Source organism: Vulpes lagopus, chromosome X (assembly GCF_018345385.1).
Source record: "Vulpes lagopus strain Blue_001 chromosome X, ASM1834538v1, whole genome shotgun sequence".
Lineage (NCBI taxonomy): Eukaryota > Metazoa > Chordata > Mammalia > Carnivora > Canidae > Vulpes > Vulpes lagopus.
The window spans coordinates 84,960,397-84,987,883 of record NC_054848.1 but is presented as its reverse complement, the minus strand read 5'-3'; the positions used below and the strand labels follow the sequence as shown (position 1 = coordinate 84,987,883).

Below are 27,487 nucleotides of genomic sequence, written 5' to 3'. Positions count from 1 at the left end.
CAATAATCTTATAATAGATAATATAAAATACTAATTTCGAAGATTTCTCTGATCACTCTCAGTTAACAATAGCAATTGCTATCAATTATGGAATATCTTTGTATTGGTTCTCCACTGTGACCATAATAACCACAAATTTAGCAGTCTTGAACAACACACATTTACTCTTGTTATAGTTCTGGATGTTAGAAATCAGACACAGAGATCACCAGGCTAAAAACCAAGGTGTCAGCAGGGCTGCATTTGCTTCTGGAGGCCCTAAGGGAGAGTTTTTTTTTTCCTCATTCAGGTTGTTGGCATAATTCACTTCCTTGCAGTTTTAGGACTGAAGTCCCAGTTTCTTTGCTGGCTGCCAGTCGAAGGCTTCTGGGAGCCCCCACACTTCCTGGTCTGCTGCCCCATTCCTCCAGCTTCAAAGCCAGTCAGGGCAGGTGAGTCCCATTCACACTTTGAATCTCTCCTACCTCTTCTTTCTTTGCCTGCCTGTCTCTCTCTCTCTCTCTCTCTCTCTCTCTCTCTCTCTCTCTCTCTCTCTCGACTCTATTGACTGCTGCTGCTTTTGAGAGCCCAAATGAGGACACTGGGCCCCCTGGAAAATCCAGGATAGTCTCCCTATTTGAAGTTCATTTAATTATTAACCTAATTCCATCTGGAAAAATCCCTTTTGCCATGTAACATAACACATGAACAGGTGGTTCTGGGGATGTGTGGATATATTTAGAGGGCCATTATCCTGCCTCCCACAAACTTCTTTGCGATGAGTGTGACAAATATGTTATCTTAAATAATCTTCACTATAGCCTTTTATAATAGGTATTATTATTATTATTTCCATTAACAGATGAGGAGACAAGATCAGGCAACTTAAGTGGTATACCTGATACTGCACAGCTGGTAAATGGTGGAGGCAAGATTGAAATGTAGGTCTCTCTTCCTCCAACTCTTGCATATCCCCCTTGACCTGCATTATACTACCTCTTCATTATCAGAAAGCTCTTTTGGTTGTTATTTTTGTTTTCCATATTATTTTATTTTGTACTTTCTCTTTTAAAAAAAAAGATTTTATTTATTTATTCACGAGAGACACAGAGAAAGAGGCAGAGACATAGGCAGAGGGAGAAGCAAGCTTCCTGAGGGGAGCCAGATGTGGAACTCAATCCCAGGACCCCAGGATCATGCCCTGAGCCTCAGTGCTTTCTCTTTTTTTATTTAAATTTTTGAATAGGTCTTTTATATCCATTGCTCAAAAATCAGAATATATAAAAGGATATTCAGTGAAAAAGCTACTCCCACTCAGTTTACTATCTATTTGGTTGCCACTACCCCTTCCTTATTTTATTTTTTTCACTCTAGAACTTCTGAATGCAAATGCAAAAAAAACCTATGAATTGATGTTCAGAAAGATCTTTACATCATAACAAAATCTCTCAAACTATAGCTCAAATCTATCTTGTCCTTTTGCTGTATCCTCACCACAGTGCAACTTTGGAAGAGCTAAGATCCCTGTTAAAGGACAGATTTTTGGGCTAATCAGTCATTCAAGTAACTGGTGACTACACCCAGTTTCTAAAATACTCTACACTCCCTTTGGTCCCAGGGTGCTCACCTGAATATTCTGTACATTATATAACCCCAATGCCTCAATATTGTTATATGTCACAATATTGGGGAGAAAACCAAACAAATTCATGAAATATAGTGAGTATTAGCCTATATAGCAATAAGGTGATCATATTTTCAAATAAATAAACTCAATATCTTCTTTATGAGTGATCTTTGAAAAATTGCCACAGTTTTCAATCTAACTTGCAAAAGAATGTGAACTCTTACATGATTGTAAACATTGAAACAGACTCTTGTATAGTTGGGTATCATGCTATGCAGCAACAGGCACCAAAAAAAACAAAAACAAAAACAAAAAAACAGCACAAAAAATTACATTTAATTTTAAGCAAAGAATTGCCCAAAGCTGATAACAAAATCAATACACTATATTTAATTATTTTTGTTTTCCCTGCTGTGGACATTGGTCTTTAGCTATGACTTAAGAACTGCCCCTTCCCAGCATTATCAGTTGCATGCAATAGATACTTGCCCACTAGTAGCACACATCAGAACATCTTATCATGTCTTTTTGTTTCCATCCTTTAAACCTTCACATTTTGTTTTTCATTAGTGTACTCCAAAATCAATTTAGTAGTTCATCATCACTGTTTTTAAATTAAATCGATTAAAAGAGAAAAATGGGATTCACATGTTTAATGACATTGTTTAATGTAAGGGTAAACATTGTTTAATGACACTTGTGTTCAGTAACCCGTGTGTGTGTGTGTGTGTGTGTGTGTGTGTGTGTGTGTGTATACAGGTGTGTGTATATTAGGCCCAATGTAAATTGTTTTTCTTGCTGTGAGTTATTGTCAAAAAGTTTGACAAATATTGCTTTGAATGACTAAGACCAATGACTAGATGTTATAATCCTTATAACTAAATGAATCTCTGGGGTGTTTGGGTGGCTCAGTTGGTTAAGCATTGGACTCAAGTTCAGTTCAGGTCATGCTCTCAAGGTAGTAAGAGCAAGCCCCACATGGAGCTCTGAGCTGAACGTAGAGCTTTCTTAAGGTTCTCTCCCTCCCTCTGCCTCTGCACCCCCTTCACCATGCTCTCCCTCTATATACAAAAAAAAGAAGAATCTCTGCCTATACATAAAAACCATGATCTTCTTGAACTATAAAGGCATTCCATGCTGTCTCTTGGCATTATGGTCCCTAATCTGTGGCAATTCCCAGAAGGCAGCAAGGATCTAAAACACAAAGGAACAAAATTTTTAAAATCCAATAAAAATGAGAATGTTCTCTCTATAGGATATAAGAACATCTGAAGATTTATAATATCTGCATTTGGAACTAAGCTTCCCAGTTGTCATTTCCCTTGCCATATCTTAGATACAATTACTCAGGGACCCTGGCCAGTGCTGAACCTGATCTGAAAGTCTGCAACTTACATAAAATATTTTACCTCAAGAAGGACCAGAGAACCTTGCGCTGTAGACTGTGCTATCATCTTCACACAGAGGTCATCTCCAGAAACTTCCTAGATGAGTGAAATTTAGTCTAATGATAACTACCAAGCAATGAAGAAAGATTGACAGAAAGGTATGTTAGGAGATAAACTGAAGAAAAAGCTGATGACACAGTGATGCATAGGTAAAGGTTTTTCCTACAATTTTGATAATGCAGAAGAGAGGATTTTTACATTTTTGTAGGGCATTTATGCCAAGGAACAGAAAAGTAAGAGGACTAATGGGGAAGAAGAGGAGAGTGTTAAGGAGCAATTAGACAATCCAATCTCCAAGTGGTACCCGGGACCCTACAATCAAGCCCTTGATATATACTCACTAAGTGTAGACTACACAGAAGGCACTGTGGGTGCAAATATGCATCCTTTTCCCTCTAGGAACTCACAACAGGGTCAGGAGTGAGTGGGTGATAGGAGCAATCATAAAATGAAGTCATGGTATGGCTGAGTAGAACACTGTGAATTAATCCATTCATGCAGATATATGCTTACAGGAGACTGAGCTGGAAAGTTAGGTTGTGGTTAAGATTGTGGAGGACTTGAGGCTGTGGCTAGATTTAATTTAGTGGATAAAAGGGAGATAGCAATCAATTTGGAGATGAGAAGTGAAATAATGGTAGCAATGTTTGGGAATGATTATTCTGAAAATGGTATGCAGGAGAGATCGATGGGGGAGCAAGAAATCACAGGCATATCAGTTAGGAAGCAATAATAGAAATCTAGGGATGAGGAGTAAATGGCACTGTGGTTATAAAAGGAATCTAAGTCCAAACACATTTTGGTGTGATTCTAGCTCTGCCACTCTGAGCCTTGGTTTCCTCACCTATGAAAAGAAGATACTAAGAATACCTACCTCATAATGCTATGAAGAGGAAAATATAAAACATAAATATAAAATACTTGGCCCAGTACCAGCTGTTATAGTTGTTATTATTGTTGTTGTTACTGCAGTAGTGGGGAAAGGATGGGGCATAAAGGACACCATAACGGAACAAAGGAACAGTAGATATACTATGGTGAATGACTATATATGTGTGGTGAAAGTAGTCAAAAATGACTGCAGGTTTTATCCAGGTGACAGAAAACAGTGATGCCATAAGGAAAGGTAAAGGTGGGGTGAGAAGGGAAGATGATGAGTTAAGATTTCAATATTTTATTAAGTTTGAGGTCAGAAAAAAAAAGTTTGAGGTCAGGCAAAACATTCTCATGAAAACATCCATCAGAAAATTTGAGATGTGGGCATACAGCTCAAGAGAGAAGTTAGGAAATGAGATGAAAATTTGGGAATTCATAGGTATAGATATAAAAAAAATTACCTCTAAAAATAGATTGGAAAATCCCCAAGGGAGAAAGTCAGAAGAAGGAGAAAAGCAAATAGTTAAAGTAGAACTGTGTGGTCCATGTTTATTGGAGGGAGAAGGGGCAGAGAAAGAGTGACTGAAGGCAAAAGGAGATTTCTGTGAGACACTATGGAGAATTCACAAAAGAGAACATTCTATGTTCTGTGGACATAAGGATGTTTATGATCCAGTTGAAACAATTTGACTTATAGACTTGTGACAGAAAGCTTTATAAAGTATGAAATATGTAATAGTGAAATTCAGTTTAAACATATAAGCTCTCAGTTCCAAAATACACCTTATCTTGTTGACTAGAGAAGTAGAGAGGACTTCATGGGTATTTTAGCTCTTGAATGCTGAATGGCATTTGGAGATATATGGGAGGGAGTGCCTTTCAGATGAGAGGAATTGTCTGATCAAAGGTGAGGAGTTAGAAATGGGTGCATCAAGTTTAAGGGAGAGAGAGATCATTCTGACAGGAGTGAAGAAGAGAAGATTAGGAAAAGGAAAAGAGGAAAAATTTTCAAATCAATCACATAGCTAATCTCAAGTCCCAATGGAAGGAAATTTAAAATGTTAAGTCTCATTTTGGCTTTTAAGCTGGATGTTTCATGTCACTTTTTTCTGACATGGACTCCCAGCATTCTCAGTTAAGTGATTGAGTGGACAGCATTGCTGTATAAGGATGTATGGAGGAAAATAGCAGGTTAGGGTGAGGGGATGTGGGAGTGGGAGAGAGATGATGTATTAGGTTTGGAACATGCTGAGGTCAAGGTGCCAGTGGGACATCTAAGTACAGATATTGAATTGGCAATTAGATATATAGATCCAGACCTCAAAGGAGAAGTCTGGGCTGGAGATACAGGTTAGGAAGTCAGTATCTGATAATAGTAGCACAATAATAACATTATGGTAAATGAATATTTTATTAAATATATATTAACAACATGGGGATCCCTGGGTGGCTCGGTGGTTTAGTGCCCGTCTTTGGCCCAGGGCGTGGTCCTGGAGTCCCGGGATCAAGTCCCACATCAGGGTCCCTGCATGGGGCCTGCCTCTCCCTCTGCATGTGTCTCTGCCTTTCTCTCTCTCTCTCTCTCTGTGTGTGTGTGTGTGTGTGTGTGTGTGTGTGTGTGTCTCATGAATAAATAAATAAAATCTTTAAAAAAATAACAACATGGTTCCAAGAGTTTTCCAAATAATAAATCATTTAACCTTCACAACAGCTCTATGAGGTTGGGTAAATAGTATTCATTGGAGCCAGGATATTCTTTTAAGATTTTATTTATTTATTCATGAGAGACACACACAGAGAGGCAGAGACATAGGCAGAGTTAAAAGCAGGCTCCCTGCAGGGAGCCTGATGTGGGACTCAATCCCAGGACCCCATAATCATGACCGGAGACAAAGGCAGATGCTCAACCACTGAGCCACCCAGGTGCCAGGAATTAAACCCAGACAAGTGAACTCAAAGCCCATATTGTGAGTTACTGCTTCAATAGCAGGTGTTAGCCATGAAAGTAAAATCAATTACTCTAGCAGAGTAAACAAAGAAATAAGTCAACTATTGATCCTGAGAAATACCAACATTTGCCAGGTAGATAGATAAAAGAAGCTCTCAGAAGACTAATGATCATAAAGGTAGAAGGAAAACTGGAAGGGAGTGTGGCCTTCAAAATCATGAGAAGAGAAAAAAAGTGGGGTGCATCATCAACATTAAAAGCTTATCCATTGGATTTGACAAACTAAGGAGCCCTGAATAATGTAATGGTTAGAGCAGGGGCCAGCAAACCACAACCATGGGCCAAATACAGCCCATTGCCTATTTTTACATGGACTGCAAGCTAAAAATGGTCTTACTGGTTTTTTTGTTTTGTTTTGTTTTGTTTTGTTTTTGAGAGAGAGTGTGTGTGTGTATATACATGTGTGCAAGCAGGGTGGGGGAGGGGCAGAGGAAGAGGGAGAAAGAGACTCTTAAGCAAGTTCCACACCTAATGCAGAGCCTGCAGTGAGGCTTGATCTCACAACCCCGAGATAATGACCTAAGCCAAAATCAAGAGTCGGTCACTTAACCGACCATACCACCCAGGCACCCTGGTCTTCATATTTTTAAATGTCTGAAAAAACTCAGAAGTAGCATAGTTCATGGCACATGAAAATCATATGACACAACTTCAGTGTCCATAAATAAAGTTTTATTGAAACACAATCATTCTCATTAATTTACATATTGTCTATGGCTGCATTCACACCACAAGAACAGAGCTACACAATAACACCAGAGACCATCTGGCATGCAAAGCCTAAAACCTTCACTATCTAGGCCTTTACAGAACAAGTCTATGGGTAACTAAGTTAAAGTATGGGCTCTTATATCAGATTACCTCTGTTCAAATCCCATCTCTACTACTCAGCGGACTATGTGACCTCAAGTCACTCAAAGGCTCTAACTACCCTTGTCTATTAAACGGAGCTTATAATAGTATTTAGGCCAGAGGGTTGTTGTAAGTATCAAATACAACTATTCATATAACATGCCCAACACAATGCCTGGTTATTAGTAAGAACCTAATAGATATCAGCTGCTGTTAATGTTCCAATGTGGTAGAAATGAGTCATGGAGACAGAAGCCCAACTGTAATCAGTAGCAAAAGGAATTGGAGATGAAAACTATACAAATGGAAACTATGCTTTTGAGAATTTTCAGTGTAGTTGAGGATGCTGGCAGAAGTAGCTTGAGTGGGAATTTGTATTTTGGATAGTGAGACTCAAACACATTCAAAGGCCGAGAAGGGGAGAATTGAGTGAAGATTGAGCATCTGAGAAAAAATATGGCACAATATACAGCGGAGGTAGGAAGTAGAGGATCAAAAGCAGAGGTGCAGAGATTGGCCTTAGAAAGGAATAGGAGCACCTCAAAAAGTAAAGTGAAATTGGATACAGATACAAGATTTGCCATGGAGTGGAGAAACTTAATATCTCAAAAAAAGTTACTTTTCTCTATGAAGTCACTTTTCTCTATGAAGTAGGAGAAGCTTTTCTGTTATAAGGCAGGGGGCAGGAGGCAGGGGAACAGGGTGGATCCCCTTCCATGGGACTTTCAAAAGGAAACCAACCCAAGAAATTAAAAGAAGCATGTATAGAATAGCACTGTGGGCTTGGCGGAGCTTAGAAAAATAACTTGGTGGCCCCAATCTGCACAGCCAGTGTGACTTTCTCTTCAGGTACTCAAAAGTCTAAGAGAAGAGATCTAGGAAATGAAGGGTTGAGTGGACTCAGGACTTGAAAAGTGTTGAAAGCCTTGGAAAATGCAATGTTAACCCTGGCACCACTTGATCCCACACAAGCCTGTCCTTGAAACCATGACCTTGTCAACAGACTCTGAAACATGTTCATCTTTATCCTGTCTGGTGTATCTAGTTTGCACAATGGCACAACCTCCCAGACATTTCTGGATTTCTTTCCCTGAGATCTCTTTGCAACATGATAACAAAGACAGTACACTGGAAAAGTCTGAGGAGGAACATAAACTGTGACTTTTATGGAGAGAATATGATACTGCTGAATGATGGGGGCTAGTTCCAGAGGTGGCTTGAGTACCTAGCAAAATTCCATGAGCCCGACAATAAAATCCTTTTTAATTTACAAGATGCAGGCACAAGCTTTATGGGGTGTCCCAGCATAGATCCAAATAAAATGCTACAATAGCTTGTGTGTTAGGTTTGGTTGCCTTGAGACCCCAGAGGTAAAGTGACAAGGCTAAAAGGCCACCTCCTGTCTGGGCAAACCAGAGGCAGAGCAGAGATGAGAGAAAGGGATGTGTCTCCCTAGTGGTCCGAAGAGGCTGGAGATGGAAGAAGCAAATGCTTTGGCTAAGAATCAAGGTGGCAAGGAAGAAATGGAGCAATGGTTGCTCTCAGATAGATGCCCACTGAGCTGCCTTGGTGATGTGCAGCTCAGCTGACACAACAGGTTGGGTAGATCTGAGGATTCTGCACACACTAGCTTCCTGCTGGTGAAATAGAGCCTCCTATAGGCATTTCCATATCTTGCCTTGACCTTCTGACTTAGGACTCAGACAAGTGTGTATTGCCCTTGGAGGCTGCCAGGCTCATTTGGTGGGCCTATTAAAATGATGTAGAGGACCAGTTTGCAGTCATCACTGCACAAGGCACTTCCCAAAGCACTTTCTCATTTAGCATTTGAAGCAGACAGGAGCAGTATCAAGAGCACTGACCTGAAAGTCAAAAGAGTCCTAGGTTTAAGCACTAGATCTGCTACTTACTAGTGGGGTAACCTTAAGCAAAACATTCAGTCATTCTGGGCCTCAGCTTTTAGCATTTCTAAAATGAGGATCATAAGAGTGCTGTCCCTATAGATATGTTGTGATGATTAAGTAACAGTGCTTAGCGCATAGTCTGGCTTATGAGAAGCACTCCTTGGCTGCCATCATTATCATCATCGTTATTTTCATTTACCATAGAAAGACCCTGAAGCATGACTTCCAATAAAATTGGGCTTAAATGCTGGCTCTGCCACATAACCTTCCTGAGCTGGTTTCCTCATTCTAAGTTTAAATCAGACTTTCTGATCAAACAAGATACTTTGTGTGAAAAAGTACACAGTACTATCAAATGCTCATTTTCTGTTTGAGAGAGCTTCACCTCATTTTATAGACAGGAAAACTGGCATTTTTATAGACCCGAGTGGCAAAGGCATTTACTCAATGAAACAACGACAAACCTGGAACAAGAACCCAAGGTCCTCTATTCCCAACCCATGGCTCTTCCCATTTGTACTCTCTGGGAGTAGTTGGTCCTTTACCGAGACTCTGTGCTAAGCAGCTAATCAACACAACCTTAGTTTTTTACCTGTAAAATGGGATGATAATGCTATCTAATTCACCAGATTATGAGGAAAAACATGTGTGTAAACATGCTTATAAGTCCCTGCCCAGATATAAGGGATTATTAGGACACTGGCAACTAAAGGGACTTTGATAAACTTCTCAAATGAGGCTCAAGGTTGCAGTGACCTTGACAGCTAATAGCCAGGTGAGATACACCAGTATTCCTCCCAACCCCTCTGCTGTTCAGTGGAGCGTTTCATGCACCTGCCATGCTTCATTTCTGAGTCTGTTTTCCTGCCTATCTCTGGCAAAGGAGAAGACTTTACCAGCTTCCCTGGGGCTGGCTGTAGGTCTTAAGAGGTTTGATCTAAGATCAGTGGATGTGGACAATGGGCAGAGGGCAAGGCACTTGAGACTACATGCCTTCCACTGGCCAGCTACAGCCTCTAGACAGACACAAAGCCCCTGGCACCAAGCTGAGGAGGCAGAAACAATTAGGATGACCTCTCAGGGACACAGCTCTAGAGTCATTAAAAGCAGGGACATAATTGGCCTGCCAAATCTGAGACAGCAGACACACGTTCTAACAATATGGCAAAACAGTTGTGTCGGTAAATAAATAAAGCAATATAAAAATAATTACTGAGGCTATTAGCAATTTTTTTCTTCTCTCCTTTCCTTCTCCCTGACACTGCTGGGCTCCGAGGCCCCACAAGAGCGGGAGCTAGTGGAAGAGAGGCAACAAAGGAAGGAATGGCTAGGACCAAGGACCCAGTTTGGCCAGAGGTTGTCAAAGCCCCACAAAATGTCTGCCTGCAAGTCCCAGGGATCTTTACAGTCTTCTCTGTGAGGAAAGCAGTCAGGGATAGGCTAAGAGTCACTCCCAAAGAGGTATGAAAGAGAGATGAGACTGGTAATAAGACAGAGAAATACCTAAGGCCCACTAGTCAGGGCCCCATGACTCAGCCCTTGCCACACGGTTGACTGGCCCTGAGCAAGGCTGAGGCTCCAGGTATATGAAGTAGCTAAGTAGAGAGAGTAGCAAGATGCTGCACTCCCCTCTGAAGGGGCATTCTTACCATGCCTTCCTTTTTTCTTCTCCCTAAATAAGCTCTGATCCTAAAGTGACAGTAATGGGGAAGGTCATTATAAGAGAGGTATAATTAGAAGTGTTAAGGAAGAAACAAAGCTAGCCCCATTATCCCTTAAACCAGGCAATTTAGGTTTCTTTGTACTCTCCACTAGATTTCATTTAATTATTTTATTAAACATTTGGTATATGTCAGACACTAAGCATTTAACAAATATTAACTCATATAATCCTCAAAACAGCTCTATAAGATAAAGACTATAATAATGCCTCTTTAAAAGATAAGGAAAGCAAAACATAGGGACATTAGGTAAATTGCCTAAAGCAACACAACTAGTAAATGGTGAAACCAGTATTCAAATCCAGGCTAGCCCAATTCTAGAGAAGAAGTTATGCTCTTTGCCTCTATTTCATGCAGACAGTGTAAAATCAACTGTACACCAACCATGTTCCATTAGAATTTTGCATTTCGCTGTGAGTGTCCCTGCCATTATAAGCATTGATGGTAGTCCCCATGAGGGCCAGAGACAGGCCTTGCTGGCTCATCACCAAAACCCAGGGCTTAATATAGGGGTTGAGTGATTGCATTTATTAATGAATTACTGATTCAGTGAGTATTCGCTGCAAACCAACTAAGTGCCAAATAATGTGCAAAGTGTGTAGGATGGTGGGGGGGAGAGTGGATAAATCCATCTCCCTACCCCAAGCTTGTTTTACTTGTGAAAAACAAATAATTGCAATACCTTGTGATAGGAGCTATTTTCAATGTATTTAAAGAACTATTGACAACTCTGAGACCATGGGATCAGAGAAGCAGCAGGATTTGGTTCAACATAGAGAAGTTAGGGAGAGCTATCAGGAGTGGAGGTAACATTTAAGCTGCAACTTAAAGAAGGAGGTATTCATAAGCAGAGAACAGGTATCAAGTGAAGGCATCCCAAGCCAAGACAAAGGGATAAGGAAAGTCAGTGGGGACAGATAGTATGGTGTGGCTGGAGTCCAGGATATATGAGTGGGAGTAGCAAAAGATACCTTTGGAGAGCCAGGTAGGGGCCTACAGATCAATTCAAAATTGATCCTGTAGGGGATCCCGGGTGGTGCAGCGGTTTAGCGCCTGCCTTTGGCCTAGGGCGCGATCCTGGAGACCTGGGATCGAATCCCACGTCAGGCTCCCGGTGCATGGAGCCTGCTTCTCCCTCTGCCTGTGTCTCTGCCTCTCTCTCTCTCTCTCTCTCTCTCTCTCTCTCTGTGACTATCATAAATAAATAAAAAATTTAAAAAAAAAGACAAAATTGATCCTAGCCAGAATAAAACCATCAGTAAGCTTTTATTTTTTTTTTTATTTTTTTTTTTAAGTAAGCTTTTAAATAGGGGACGATATAATTGGATTTGTGTCATGGAAATCTCATAATCACCAAGATGGAGGAGAACATGTAGTCAGGTAGACCATAAAACAAGAGGGTGCAACAATCCAGTAGAGTGGCAAATCCAGATGGCAAAGTCCTGAACCCAGACAAAAGTAATAGGAATGGAGATAAGAGAATGGAGAGTAGTCTTAGAGTCTTAATGCTGAGACCTCTTAGTGATGGGGTATGGGAGAGTCATAGAAAAGGGGGATTCAAGAAGGACTTCCAGCTTCCTAGTCTAGGAAACAAGATAGATGGTATCACCAAAGCAGATTCAAGATATATGAGGCAGGTTAAGATGGGGGTGATGATGAATTTGATATTAGACTTGTTGAATTTGAGGTATGTGTGGAAAGATTACATTCCATTGGCAGTGCTAGTAGGCAGTTTGACACATAGATCTTAAGTTCAGGAAAGAGATGTAGAAGGAGATTAGATTTGATATTCATTGCTGTATAAATCGGTCATTGAAACTATGTGCATGAGTGAGATTGGTCTTTGTTCAAAACACCTAGACTATGATTTGATCCATCCTATGTTGTAAGGGAACCCGTTATCTAAACTTTTCCATAGGGGAATTATTCCCCATACAACAGTTCTAGATGCTTAGGAAAATTAATCAGTTGCAATGGACAAAGCGGAGGATTGGCTCCCATTCTGAGGGCTTGAGCCAAAGACCCTGGGTGCATCCTTCCTATTCCTGAAGCTAACTGCCAGACATGTGTGGGGCTACCACAGTGGACAGCAACTCTATGATCTCTACATTGCAGGAAGGACTGCCTCTGTCTTCCAGGGGTGCCTTGCCTCTGATGACTGATTGGCTACTGAGACCCAGAGCAAAGCTTGGCAATAGCCTTTCCTCTCCAGAATAAAACAACGAACACAGAGAAGGAGAAGGAAATTGGGAAGGGACAGAATTGGAGGAAGTAGAGGAGGAGGAGAAAGAGAAAGGGCATAAATTTGATGCTAAATTGCTTGGTGACCTTGAGCAAGTAATTTCTCCTCTGTGTAACTTGGGAAATAATGATACCTACCTGATCTAGCTCACAAGAAATCCATGAGGATCAAATGAGGTAAGGAGTATGAAAATGTTTTTAAAAAATAAACTGTAAATGATGGGCACCTGGCTGGCTCAGTCAGAAGAGCATGTGACTCTTGAGCTTGGGATCCTGAGTTCGAGCCCCATTTTGGTGCGGAGATTACTTAAATGAAGACCTTTACAAAAATTCACTGTAAATGAAATATAGTATAATTCCAAGCACCAAGATCCTTGGGTTTTACTTTCCAATTTATCATTGATCCAATCAAAAATGGTATTCTACATCCATTTATTTTCCTATATATGGCAGAAGTGACCATGGAACTTTGTAATTTTGGAATGTACATCTCTTTGGGGTGGGGTGAAGAATATGCTTCCTTGTAGATAAACTATTAGAAATGGCTTTGGGGACACCTGGGTGGCTCAACTGGTTAAGTGTCTGCCTTCTGCTTAGATCATGATCCCAGGGTCCTGGGATTGAGCCCCATATCGGTCTCCCTGCTCAGCAGGAAGCCTGCTTCTCCCTCTCCCTCTGCTTGCTGCTGTGTGTGCTTGTGCTCTTTCTGTGTCGAATGAATATATTAAATTTAAAAAAATGGCTTTGGAATAAGTAAATGTTTAAAACACTACATAGGTTTTTATATACTACCTGACATTATTCTTTTAATCATTCATATAGATTCCTTTAGTATCTCATTTGCTTCAAGGAATTTATTCAAGCATATGCTACTGAACCCAGTCCCTTGTGAGGAAAGGGGAAAAAATCTTTCTGTGTCTCTTAGCCTGCTCTACAGACAAAAGGGCTCTTTTATTTAAATTGATAAAATAAAAATAAAGGCATCATTCGTTTTCTAGGGCTGGTGCCTTCAGTTGCATAAAAAAAGCAGCAAACATCAATCCCTGAGATGTCTGGTAGCTCTCAAAGTCCAAAAATGAGCATGGAGACATATGCTAATATCAAGCAGAGAGACAGTACTGCATGAGTAAGGAGGAAGACACATCAGTGAATAAAAGCTATTCGGCCCCTACTGAGTAGCAGAAAACGGTAAGTCCAGGTAGAACCAGCAGACTTGCAATCTGAATGAAATAGCAAGAGAGATGAATCAGGACACAATGGAAATGATCTGTCATAATTTCAGTTGGCTCTGCCTATAGTCCAGACCTCAAACTGCCAGTCTACAATCTCTAGGATTCTTCCAGAGTCCCAAGATATAACAACACAAAATGGACTTAGACAACAAAAATAGCGTTCTAAGTCTCATCCTTTTGCAAATTAGCCTAAGAGAGCTTTAAACAGCTTCTAAGCAGAGAAAATATTTCTTGTAATGCCACTGTTCTTCAATCTCAAGGACTGGAAGTGCAAGTCATCTGACTTTCCACCTATCCTTTGCCTTGTATATGAAATCAAGTCATTGAGTCATGTTCATTCATCTTTGACATGTTGTTACTCTGTATCTTACTACATTCCCCACTGCTACTACTGTAGTTACAGCCCTTATTACTTCCTGTCCAGACCACTCTAGTAGCCTCCTAGCTAGCCCAACTGCCTCCAGTCTCTCCCTGGCAATCCACCTGAACACTGTTACCAGATGTATCCTCCCTTGACATAATCCTTTTCTCAAAACTTTCAGTTGTTCTGTAACACAGGAAAAACTCACACTCCTTTCCCATGTATCCTAGGCTTCTACCATCTGGCACCAACTATATTTTCAATGTAATCTCCTTTCATAAACCCTTTATTCTACTATAGTAACCCCCAGCACAATCTATGCTCCTCCATGTTTGCCTATATCATATATTCTATCAAGAATATAGTTCCTACACTAAACCACCCATCCTTCAAAAAGTATTACCCATCCTTCAAGATCTAGCTCAAATTCTACCTCACCCAACAAATATATTTATTGCATTTTAAAGCTTTTGCTAGCCTTCGTAGTTTTTGGTGATTGTTCTCTCCTCTGACTACATAGGATAGTAACTGAATTTCACAATTGACCCTTTTAAATAATTCCCACTATATTATTCTTAGCCATAGTTTTCTGTCTAAACATTTTCTCTTCCCAAGTAGACTCAGCTCCTTTAGAGCAGCTACTCCATTCTGTATTTTTTTCCTATCCAATCCTCACACTACACCCTGAAAATGACATTGCCTTGCATACAATAGGAAGCCAGTAAATATTTTTTCAATTATTTTTATAATAGCATATTTACAATCAGAAGTCTTATTGCTTTGGGAGAGAGTTGTCAGGCAGCGTCAAAACAATTTAAAGGAAGTACAGCAAAAAGTAAAGTAAGTTGGCTATCTCTGCCACAACAAAATTGAATTCCAAGTCTAGAAGGAAAACAAATCTTGCTGATTAAATGGAATGGCCTGGAGATCCAGAGAATGCCTAAATTATATAGGAGAAATAGAAAGATGTCTATAACTCATAAAGGAAAATAAAGAAATTCTATCATTGGAATAAACTGTTCCTGGTTTTAGGCAGGAGACCTAACACATAACTCTTAATAACTTCCAGTTAGGAATTCACTTTAAGCTTCCTTATAGATTGTGGATTAGTGTTTTTTGTTTTGTTTTGGTTTGGTTTGGTTTGTTTGTTTGTTTTTAAAGAGCAGAGGTGAACCAGCACCAGAAGAACCTGTCTCTCTCTGGACTTTTTCCTTTACTCTCTTTCCCTCCTTCTCTTACACTGTTTCCTCCCTGCTGTGTCCCCAACTATTCCTAGGGCTTCTACACACACACACACACACACACACACACACACACACACATTCAAATGTGAATGTGGGGGGGAAGGGAAGAGAGAGGGAGGAGAAGAGAGAAAGGGACAGAGGGAGAGGGAGGAAAGTGAAGAAGAAAGGAGAGAAAACCTTGGTAAAGTTTGCACTTCTCTGCCTCCTTGTAGCATTCAAATTCAATTGGTGAGTGTGGGACTACTACAGTTCTAACCCAAAACCAAATGTCAGAGACTCTCAGAGAGCTTGTTTCCTGACCTACTCTGCCTTCACTCAGCTCCTCCTCTTGCTTCAGCTCTGATTTCAGGCCCCAGGATCATCTCAGACTTGAAGACTAATACCACCTTCAGTTCTCCCTGTAGCACTCCTCCTCAGATGGCTTTGCTTTCTCCATTAGCCTCAACTTGTGCCTGGCCTCCCAATGTAACAAGCCTGTTTTAATATCCAGGAACTAGCTCCAAGTATACCCTAGGGCTTCTACACCACCGGGAGTATAACAGGGTTGAGTGTTGATGTCCAGTAGGAGATGAAGGACACCTTCTGTCAACTCTCTTTTTCTTGTTTTGCCACCTGCCCTCTATGTAGCCTTCAGCACAGATTTGATCAAAATTGAACTTGGCCATAGAGTAGACAGAGCTTGGTACAGTCTAAGAAACCCTGTGGGAGTTTAATTAATAAACAGTTGCTGAGCAGTTTCAATTGCCTACACACTGAATCAGGCACAAATCAGGATGGAGCCAATCCAGGAATTGTTTTTCTTAGCATTGGAGGACAGTTCTAAGGATAAAACAGATTTAGGTCCGGGAAATGGCCAATTGTTAGAGAGTCTAAGGGAAAGCCAAAATTAAACCATTAGGCATTTTCCATCTAGTAGTCCACAAAATAAGAAAATCAAGAAAGATAGGTTTTATCTTCCCCATTTCACAGGGGATCTGTAGATGCATAAGTTCAAAGAGAAAGCAAAATGCACCTAGCAAACCAACTCTTTCTTGGGAAGCCTTTCAAAATAGGCTCTGTCAGTCAGGAGTTTTCAGCCATTCTTTTTTTGCTTCTACAGCATTCATACAAACAACATACTCTAATTAGCAACATATCTCATGTACAGAATGATTTACTGTGAGAGTTTCCCTTGGGAAGTTCTGATATGTTTATGTGCTCCCCCTGTAGAGAACCACTGAGCTAAATTAGGGTGATTAATTCAACCAAACACAGGAATCAGAAAGCATCAATGTCTTTGACACGGGACCTCAGATAAGGTTCTTTATTTCCAATCTGTTAATATCCAAGTAATTTATCATGCCAATGTATTATACTGATGAGATATCCTCAATGTGCATCAACATTGGAAAACGTTAGATCCTACCTATATCATTCAAAAGACATATTACTAGTATTATTTGCAACCTCACTTGAGTTTATAAAAACAATATTTTTATTCTCTCATTTCAAGTTCTGAACAGTTGTGTGTGGCTACTCCTCCCTTCACAATGTATAATTTCACCATTCTAAGGTAGTTTGGCAGGGATTGTCAATTTAAATGTCTTCAGGGATTAGATCAAATAACATAAACGTGTGAAATGGCTGGATACAAGACAATTGGGAGTGGTGAGAACTACAGTAATCAGGAGAAGACATGCCCACTAAAAGACTTAAATTCAAACTTTTTTAAACCACATGCCTGCCAAACACATATTTCTAAGTTTTGGATTCAACTTTGGGCACCTCATTTCCTGCCCTTGGTTAGAACTACAAGGGAAGTGGGATGGGCTCAATAAGTCCTTAGCACCTTTAAGATAGATTGGTCATTTTGTATTTAGCATTACCAATCAATCAAAACTCCTTAAGGATCAGGTTCTAAATGAGTTTTCATAAAAATCAATTTTCTTATATTTAATAGCACTCCCCTTATTCTACCCCCAGAACAAAGTTTTGTATGATACTCCTTTGGTTTAAATATCTCCATAAAGTTTCTTACATTTACAATCAACATTGTCCCTAATTATTCTCTGTGAGAGCTATTTGGCATTTTGGAGAGTAGGATCTGACGCCCTATATTGGCCCTGTTGTGAGGTCAACACAGATGAAAACTCTGAGAAAGAGACATTTTAGGCAAAATTAATGATGGTAAGGATAGGCATGGAGTTCTTGAGTTAGCAGACAACTACTGGCTTGGTTGTTGGGATGTTTTCTATATCTTCCTGACCTTCCATCCCTAAACTCTAGCATAACTCAGAAGCTCCAGAGAGCTACATTGCCCACTGAGTGCCTACCCTGAACCATGCTCTTTGAATGGGTTTTACATAACCTGAACAGTTCTAGAAATTGAACTACATTGTGTGACAGAGATTTTAGCAACCAAAATAGCAGTATGCAATGAGAAGCTCTGCTGACGATGACAGCTGCAGAAACAATTTAGATGTAAAGTTTCTTAGAGGGCAGAGATCATTCCATATGTTGTGAATAGAATAGCACCAAATACATTTTAGTAGTGCTGAATAGCCATCCAGAAAGACAGAATGGGCTTGGTGATATGGTAGTCTTTGAGTACTAATGCATGGTGTGGTTGGTGTGTTGGGGTTCTCATTTCACCATTGTTGGAATTCTCAAGCATCAGCAAAGCTAATCAAGAATCAGTATTGTTGGGGATCCCTGGGTGGCTCAGCGGTTTAGCACCTGCCATTGCCTCAGGGCGTGATCCTGGAGTCCTAGATCAAACTCCCTGCATGGAGCCTGCTTCTCCCTCTGCCTGGGTCTCTGCCTCTCTCTCTCTCTCTCATGAATAAATAAATAAATAAAATCTTTAAAAAAAATCAGTATTGTTGTAACCAGAACCCATTGTGGATTTTTGAACAGGGAACTGATGGGATGGAAAGAGTTTGATGAAGATTATTTTAGTGATCCTGTCCCTTGTGTTTGAGGAACAGGATGAATAATGGTTAAACTCACAGGCTCCGGAGCAGGACTCTCTGGGTTCTGATTGCAACTCTAAGGCTATCTGTGAGGTCATGGGTAGTTTGGTGAACTTTTCTGTGCCTAGTTCCTTCGTCTATAAAATGAGGATGATAATAATGATATTTACATTACAGTGTTGCTGTCGGCATTAAATATGAAGCACATGGAAGAAACAGTGCCTGACATGTATTGAATATTCAAATAAATTAGCTTAATAGCTATTAAGAGTAGAGTTGAAATCAATGTTCAGTATTTAAATGTTTAAGGATAACTTAGCAAGTCACATTCCCTCTCTGGGTCTTAATTTATCTATCTATAAAATGAGATGATGGAACAATACACAGTTTTCCAAGAATATTTTGATAGTACAACATTTTATTCAAGATCAGTTGATACTACTTTTTAAAAATCTGAACTTTATTTTTTTATTTTTTATTTTTTTAATAAATTTATTTTTTATTGGTGTTCAATTTACCAACATACAGAATAACACCCAGTGCTCATCCCGTCAAGTGCCCCCCTCAGTGCCCATCACCCATTCACCCCCCACCCCCACCCTCCTCCCCTTCCAACACCCCTAGTTCGTTTCCCAGAGTTAGGAGTCTTTATGTTCTGTCTCCCTTGCTGATATTTCCCACACATTTCTTCTCCCTTCCCTTCTATTCCCTTTCACTATTATTTATATTCCCAAAATGAATGAGAACATATAATGTTTGTCCTTCTCCGATTGACTTACTTCACTCAGCATAATACCCTCCAGTTCCATCCACATTGAAGCAAATGGTGGGTATTAGTCATTTCTAATGGCTGAGTAATATTCCATTGTATACATAAACCACATCTTCTTTATCCATTCATCATTCGATGGACACTGAGGCTCCTTCCACAGTTTGGCTATTGTGGACATTGCTGCTAGAAACATCGGGGTGCAGGTGTCCCGGCGTTTCATTGCATCTGAATCTTTGGGGTAAATCCCCAACAGTACAATTGCTGGGTCGTAGGGCAGGTCTATTTTTAACTCTTTGAGGAACCTCCACACAGTTTTCCAGAGTGGCTGCACCAGTTCACATTCCCACCAACAGTGTAAGAGGGTTCCCTTTTCTCCGCATCCTCTCCAAAATTTGTGGCTTCCTGCCTTGTTAATTTTCCCCATTCTCACTGGTGTGAGGTGGTATCTCATTCTGGTTTTGATTTGTATTTCCCTGATGGCAAGTGACGCAGAGCATTTTCTCATGTGCATGTTGGCCATGTCTATGTCTTCCTCTGTGAGATTTCTCTTCATGTCTTTTGCCCATTTCATGATTGGATTGTTTGTTTCTTTGCTGTTGAGTTTAATAAGTTCTTTATAGATCCTGGAAACTAGCCCTTGATCTGATAGGTCATTTGCAAATATCTTCTCCCATTCTGTAGGTGGTCTTTTAGTTTTGTTGACTGTATCCTTTGCTGTGCAAAAGCTTCTTATCTTGATGAAGTCCCAATAGTTCATTTTTGCTTTTGTTTCTTTTGCCTTTGTGGATGTATCTTGCAAGAAGTTACTGTGGCTGAGTTCAAAAAGGATGTTGCCTGTGTTCTCCTCTAGGATTTTGATGGACTCTTGTCTCACATTTAGATCTTTCATCCATTTTGAGTTTATCTTTGTGTATGGTGAAAGAGAGTGGTCTAGTTTCATTCTTCTGCATGTGGATGTCCAATTTTCCCAGCACCATTTATTGAAGAGACTGACGATCCCAATCTTTTGGTATCGGTTCAGACCCGATTTGTGACCCAGCATGTGGTCTATTCTGGAGAAAGTTCCATGTGCACTTGAGAAGAATGTGTATTCAGTTGAGTTTGGATGTAAAGTTCTGTAGATATCTGTGAAATCCATCTGGTCCAGTGTATCATTTAAAGCTCTTGTTTCTTTGGAGATGTTGTGCTTAGAAGACCTATCGAGTGTAGAAAGAGCTAGATTGAAGTCACCAAGTATAAGTGTATTATTATCTAAATATTTCTTCACTTTGGTTATTAATTGATTTATATATTTGGCAGCTCCCACATTCGGGGTATATATATTGAGGATTGTTAAGTCCTCTTGTTGGATAGATCCTTTAAGTATGATATAGTGTCCCTCTTCATCTCTCACTACAGTCTTCGGGGTAAATTTTAGTTTATCTGATATAAGGATGGCTACCCCTGCTTTCTTTTGAGGATCATTTCAAAGGTAAATGGTTCTCCAACCTTTTATTTTCAGGCTGTAGGTGTCCTTCTGTGTAAAGTGAGTGTCTTGTAGACAGCAAATAGATGGGTCCTGCTTTTTTATCCAGTCTGAAACCCTGTGCCTTTTGATGGGGTCATCAAGCCCTTTCACGTTCAGAGTTACTATTGAGAGATATGAGTTTAGTGTCATCATGATTATCTATTCAGTCCTTGTTTTTGTGGATTGTTCCACTGAACTTCTTCTTAAAGGGGAATTTTAAGAGTCCCCCTTAAAATTGCTTGCAGAGCTGGTTTGGAGGTCACATATTCTTTCTGTTCCTGCCTGTCTTGGAAGCTCTTTATCTCTCCTTCCATTTTGAATGAGAGCCTTGCTGGATAAAGTATCTTGGTTGCATGTTCTTCTCATTTAGGACCCTGAATATATCCTGCCAGCCCTTTCTGGCCTGCCAGGTCTCTGTGGAGAGGTCTGGTGTTACCCTAATACTCCTCCCCATAAAAGTCAGGGATTTCTTATCTCTTGTTACTTTAAGGATCTTCTCTTTATCTTTGGAATTTGCAAGCTTAACTATTAAATGTCGAGGTGTTGTTTATTGATTTTAGGGGGGGATCTCTGTATTTCCTGGATCTGAATGTCTGTTTCCCTTCCCAGATTAGGAAAGTTTTCAGCTATGATTTGTTCAAATACATATTCTGGCCCTCTGTCTCTTTCGGCGCCCTTGGGAACCCCAATTAAACGTAGGTTTTTCTTCCTCAGGCTGTCGTTTATTTCCCTTAATCTATCTTCATGGTCTTTTAATTGTTTGTCTCTTTTTTCCTCAGTTTCCCTCTTTGCCATCAACTTGTCTTCTATGTCACTCACTCGTTCTTCCACCTCGTTAACCCTCGTCATTAGGACTTCTAGTTTGGATTGCATCTCATTCAATTGATTCTTAATTTCTGCCTGATTGGATCTAAATTCTGCAGTCATGAAGTCTCTTGAGTCCTTTATGCTTTTTTCTAGAGCCACCAGGAGCTGTATAATAGTGCTTCTGAATTGGCTTTCTAACATTGAATTGTAATCCAGATTTTGTAACTCTGTGGGAGAGAGGACTGTTTCTGATTCTTTCTTTTGAGGTGAGGTTTTCCTTCTAGTCATTTTGCTCGGTGCAGAGTGGCCAAAAACAAATCATATTGGGAAAAGGAGAAAAAGAGAGGAGAGAAAGAAGGAAAGAAAAGAGAAAAAGAAAAAAGGAAAAAGGAAAAAAAATAGAGAAGAAAGAGAGAAAGAAAAAGAAAGGGGAAAAAAGGGTGGGGGAAGCAAACAAATCAAAAAGCAAAAAAAAAAAAAAAAAAAAAAGACACGGGAGAGTATCTTCCGATTCTGATAGTTTAAGTCCCTTGACTTCCCCTGGAACTTGTCCATCTAGCCGGTCTTCTGGGGGAGGGGCCTGCTGTGCTGATTTTCAGGTGTTAGCACTTGGGGGAGCTGCTCTGCCCCTGCCTGGTGCAGGGCTCAGTGGGGGTTGTTTACCCCGTGAGGCCCCAGTAGGAACAACCCCAGTGGCGGGGTCCACCCTGGAGCCCTGGATTCAGCTCCCACAGTAACTCCGGGGCTCTCTGTCTGCAGGGCCTGGGGGCTCCGGGGCGGGGCCGCTGATCTGCTCAGCTCGGGGCAGGAGCGTCCTTGCTGTCCTGGGCCCTCCCGGTCTCTGCCTGTCCCGGGGGGAGGCCGGATCCTGGGCTGTGTCCCGGCGCCCAGTGCTCCCGGTCTGCGCTGTTGGATTCGTGCTCCCGCCCCGCAGCCCCCTCCGCGGAGCCGCCGCCCGAGTCCCTCTGAGCTGCTCCCGGAACCGCGCAGCCCCCTCTGCGGAGCCCCCACCCGAGCCCCTCTGAGCTGCTTTGGGTCCAGCCGTGAGCGCTGCAGCACTTTAGGGAGCTCGGGACACTCTCCCCGGGGCACAGGTGCCTGTTAGTGTCCCAGGGAGCCTGAGGGCATCCCCGCCCTCCTGGGGTCCTGCTCCAACTCCCTGCAAGCGCCTTTCCACCCGGGAAGGTTGGTGCAGCTCCTGCTTCTCCGGGACGGGGCTCTCCTGTCCTGGGGACACTCGCCCCGGCCTCAGCCGGGCTCCTCGCGGGGCCCCTCCCCCTTGGAGGCCTTTTGTTTCTTTATTTCTTTTTCCCCGTCTTCCTACCTTGATAGAAGCGCGAACTCTTCTCACTGTAGCATTCCAGCTGGTCTCTCTTTAAATCTCAGGCCGAATTCGTAGATTTTCAGGATAATTTGAAGGTTTTCTAGGTAATTTGGTGGGGACAGGTGATTTGGGGACCCTACTCTTCTGCCATCTTGCCCCTCCTCCAAATCTGAACTTTAGTATAAGAGAATGATATCCTGCATATGCTTTAGATTCTCTTAGTCCCTGAGACTGAGTGATCCTCTTACTCTGCCTTAACTCTGATATCAGAATTGTGAAATAATAGGCTCCTGCCCCCAGCTCATATGCTCACACCAGCTGCTAGGGGACAGTAAAGATCATACTTTAGCAGTGAAAGCTACAGCAAGGATTTGACAGCAATATTTTATTCCTTTTGTTCCCTATAAATCTAATACTGGTCACTGGAATTACACAGACCAGCTGGTAGATAAAAAGACTAAGGTTATCATATTGGCTTTCTTCTTATCCTGACCTATTGTTGTACTGAATGTCAGGGTAAGACTGCTCTATAAAGTCCAGCCTAGGAGATCAGCGTCTAGCTAGGAGAGGAAATTCCAATATTGTTCTTTCTTTACTCGGTGGGGGCTCTGGAGAAGTCACTTCACTTCTCTGAACCTGGAGAAAACAGAGTTTGCAATCACTGTCCTTTTCTCACAAAGACACTACATGGAGAGCAGAAACAAGATCAAAGGGGGTCAAAAGGTGCAAACTTCCAGTTATAAAGTAAATAAGTCATGGGGATATAATGTACAGCATGGTGGCTATAGTTAATAACAGTGTGTTGCATATTTGAAAGTTGCTGAGAGTAAACTTAAAAGTCCTCATTACACACACAAAATAATCTATGACTTTGTAAAGTAACAGATGTTAACTGGACTAATTGTGATTATTTCACAATACATATAAATATTGAATCATTATGTTGTACACATAAAAGTTAATATAATGTTATATACCAATTATACCTCAATGAAAAAGAAAATGCTAACAAGCTGATACAAATCATCCCCAAACTCCTCAGGTCCATGGTTGCAAACAAAAATATTAACCAGTATGTTTCATGCCTTGACTAGGAGTCAGGGCCATACACATACACTTTCTTAATTCATCTGGGCAGCTCAGGTTGATTCCAAGTCTGCTGAAGTTACTCCTCCGAGCTACTCCCAGGGCTATGGTAACACATAAGGTGGACAGAGTCTTTGCTCTCACAACATTAACCCACTGTGTGGGTTAGTTATACCACTAACTGATAAGTGTTAGGCTTATCAGTTTTTCTGTCTAGGTTTGTTTTCTAATACAAAAAGCAGTAACTTGGACTGGAAACAAAAAGATAGGACAGGGGCTAGAGAAAAGACAAATCGTAAATGGCTTTAGTGGTCTCTCTCCATTATTATCTTTCAAGCAAGTCGTTCCTCTAATGGTGGACCACTGGCTACCTACAATGAAATCCTCTGGAGTACTTGTAAAAATATAACATTCCTGGGCACTGTTTAGACCCACTAGCTCTGAATCTGTGGTAGTGGGACCCAGGAATTTGAGTATTAATAAGCTCCCCAAGTGATTCATTTGTCCACTGAGAAACATGCTCAAGAACCAATCACTGGTTTGGACTAACCAATCACTGGTCTGACCAATCACCAGCTTCCTGAATCCAGTTGTAGCTGGAGAGAATTATATTGGGGAAAAGATTTTCTGGCAAGGTAAGTCAGGCAGGCACATAGGAATGTGGAACCAACAACACCTGTGGAAACTCTTAGCACATTATTTCTGTTCTTAAAATGAGGTGACTAGGTTTGTTCATTCAGGAAAAAACCTGAACTATATAAAGCCTGAACTACCTGAAGGTAGGTTTATATTTATGCCTCCAGAATGAATAATTAAAGAATAATGAAAAGAAATGCCTTTGGTTGTGCTCTATAGATTTCTTGAGCTCCACAAACACAAATGAACTTATTTTATAACTAAAGAAACTAAGGCTGGGAACCCTGGGTGGCACAGCGGTTTGGCGCCTGCCTTTGGCCCAGGGCACGATCCTGGAGACCCGGGATCGAATCCCACGTCGGGCTCCTGGTGCATGGAGCCTGCTTCTCCCTCTGCCTATGTCTCTGCGTGTCTCTCTCTCTCTCTCTCTCTCTCTGTGTGTGTGTGTGACTATCATAAATAAATGAAAAATTAAAAAAAATTTAAAAAAAAAGAAACTAAGTCTTAGTGGGGGTAGTCATTCGTCCAAGGCCACATAGCTAGTTAATTGGTTATATGTCTTTATTAAATCAGTCATTGATGAGAAGACCAAACTTATTTGGTTTAGTTGCCTATCTGCCCACATTTCTCTTTCCTCCTCCTAATCCAAGAAGAAAACACCATTTTTCCCACTGTATTGTTGCCTCCCCATTAGTATTTATTGTTTATCAGCCGAAGCAGAAAATTCTTTTGAGATTTTGGGCAGAACATCTAAAGGAGATCTAATGAAGCTTTGTGACCAAAAGTGAAAAGATTCCAAGAACAGATCTTCAGCTGCTCTGATCAAGCCTTCAAATTGCTGAAGTTAGACTTTTGGTTCACAGCTATCTACTGGAGCAACCAGGAAAGAAAATGGTTTTTGAATAATTTTCAAGGCATATCAAAGATAACCCAACAATTGCAGCTGCCACTCTATGGTTGGCTGTAAATGTTGCCCATGATGCTACCCCCACTTTAGAGATGCCTATTAGACACTGGCAAGAGGAAGACAGTGCAATTAATGGTAAAAACAGCCCCTCTAAAAAAACAGAGTTAGAGTGAACATATGCCTTCAACTCTCTCAGGAAAATGAGCCAAAGCCAGCCAGTAAAATGTAGCTGCAGAGGCTGCCTGGCAGAGAATTTTCATACATCACTAAGCAGTAAAATGCACTAAACATACAGTACTATGTCTGGTAAGGACTTTCCAGATCATCTAGTTCAACTCCTTTCATTTTAGAACTGAAGAAACAGACTCAGAGAGGGAAAGTAACCCAGGGTCTCCCAGCTAGATCACTGGTTATAGACATTCCATAATGGTGGGAAGGCAAGTTTAGTGAGATGTCCGAATTGTAGACCAGTTTTTAAAATGCATCTCTCTTAATAATTCTACAGAGTTATAGAATAAATAAGTAAAAATGCTATTATATAGACCAATATTTTATAACTTGGTCATCAGAACCATTTGGGGAGGGTTTTTAAGCAGATATGCCACTTATTAAGTATTCTTACATAGCGCCATTGTATACAGTTGTTTGGGTTATGCACTGCACAAGAGTGATGGGAATAAATGGGGGTTCAGCTTGAGCTGGTATACAGACTTATCAAGCTATGGACTTTGGTGTAAGCTGCATCTGCTTGAAGGAAGGTGAACCTTTTTCTAACTTTACAAAGGCACAATATAGATTAGCAGTGGCATTATATCCTTGACTCCTACCTCTTGCAAGTATCACTGCTACTCCCTGCTCAACCCTGCTGTGATACCCCCAATATTTTTACCCCGATCTTAAAATATTAAAATCCCAATCTTGAAAAAGGCTTAATTTGGTGGCTGACCCTTCTGTGTCTCTGAACAGAAAAGCCCTTTCAATTGGTGGTACCCTTTTGCCTTCCTCCTCATCGCAAGTATGTAGATGCTCATTGCAAAGATTTTCAAGTTTTCTTGATTTTCTTGAAGAGGTCTGGGATACCTGGGTAGCTCAGTGGTTGAGAGCCTGCCTTTGGCCCAGGGCATGATCCTGGAGTTCCAGGATCAAGTCCCACATTGGGGTCCCTGCATGGAGCCTGATTCTCTCTCTGCCTGTCTTGGCCTCTCTCTGTGTCTCTCATGAATAAATAAATAAATTTTTTAAAAAAGAGAGAAGAGGTCTGTTTTATATATGTATATATACATATATAAATATACATACTACTGTACTAACATTGTGTACATTATAAAACAAACACAAGAAAGAAATTTAAAAGTATCCAATTTAAATATAACTTTATATATGATGAAATTAACTATATTTTAAAATAATTTGTAAATATATTAAAAGCTTTAAAATCCTTTTTGTTTTTACTAAAACAGTTAATATTAAAATAATAACTTTAGATAGAGAGTAATGTGATTTAATAAGCTTAATTTTAAGGTCTTAGTTTAATTGTTCATTACTTAGCAATCTGAAGCTCCAATTCTAAGTTCAGTAATTTCAATTTTTGGTGGCAGTGGCTGTCAAACACACACACGTACACCAAAAAAAAAAAAAAAAAGATATCTCACAAAGCCTTCTAGAAAATTTTTGTAGCCCACTTTATAATAGTTTATTAATTAGATTGTTGTTGGTTTTATTTGGTAATGTGGCTGACAATGAGCTCATTCTAGGAGTAGAAGCTTCTAGGTGCAGAATGGCATTGGCTCTGCCATTTTCTTATTGTTCTCTTGTGCTTATGCTAGGTTTCTCCACAATCCCTGGTTTATTTGCAGGAAGGATTTCCAACTCTTTGGTCATTGTATGAGGATTAGGTCAGTTAAAAACTAGACAATATGATCTGTAATTCCACATAAGCAGGCCACACACAAACTGCAATGTGTTTCAATAATTTAGAGAGCAAATGAAAAAGTAACGATGATA

The 27,487-nt window shown here is 40.6% G+C and overlaps 1 protein-coding gene across 1 annotated transcript in view; it reads left to right on the top strand.

Annotated features, from left to right (window-relative positions):
- The first annotated feature begins 366 nt into the window (after window positions 1-366).
- Window positions 367-27,487, top strand: part of TRPC5 (transient receptor potential cation channel subfamily C member 5) — a 270,975-nt gene continuing 243,854 nt past the window's right edge. The window contains exon 1 of the mRNA XM_041741576.1: window positions 367-431. The gene's annotated coding sequence lies outside the window, so the exon portion shown is untranslated. The remainder of the gene's footprint in view (window positions 432-27,487) is intronic.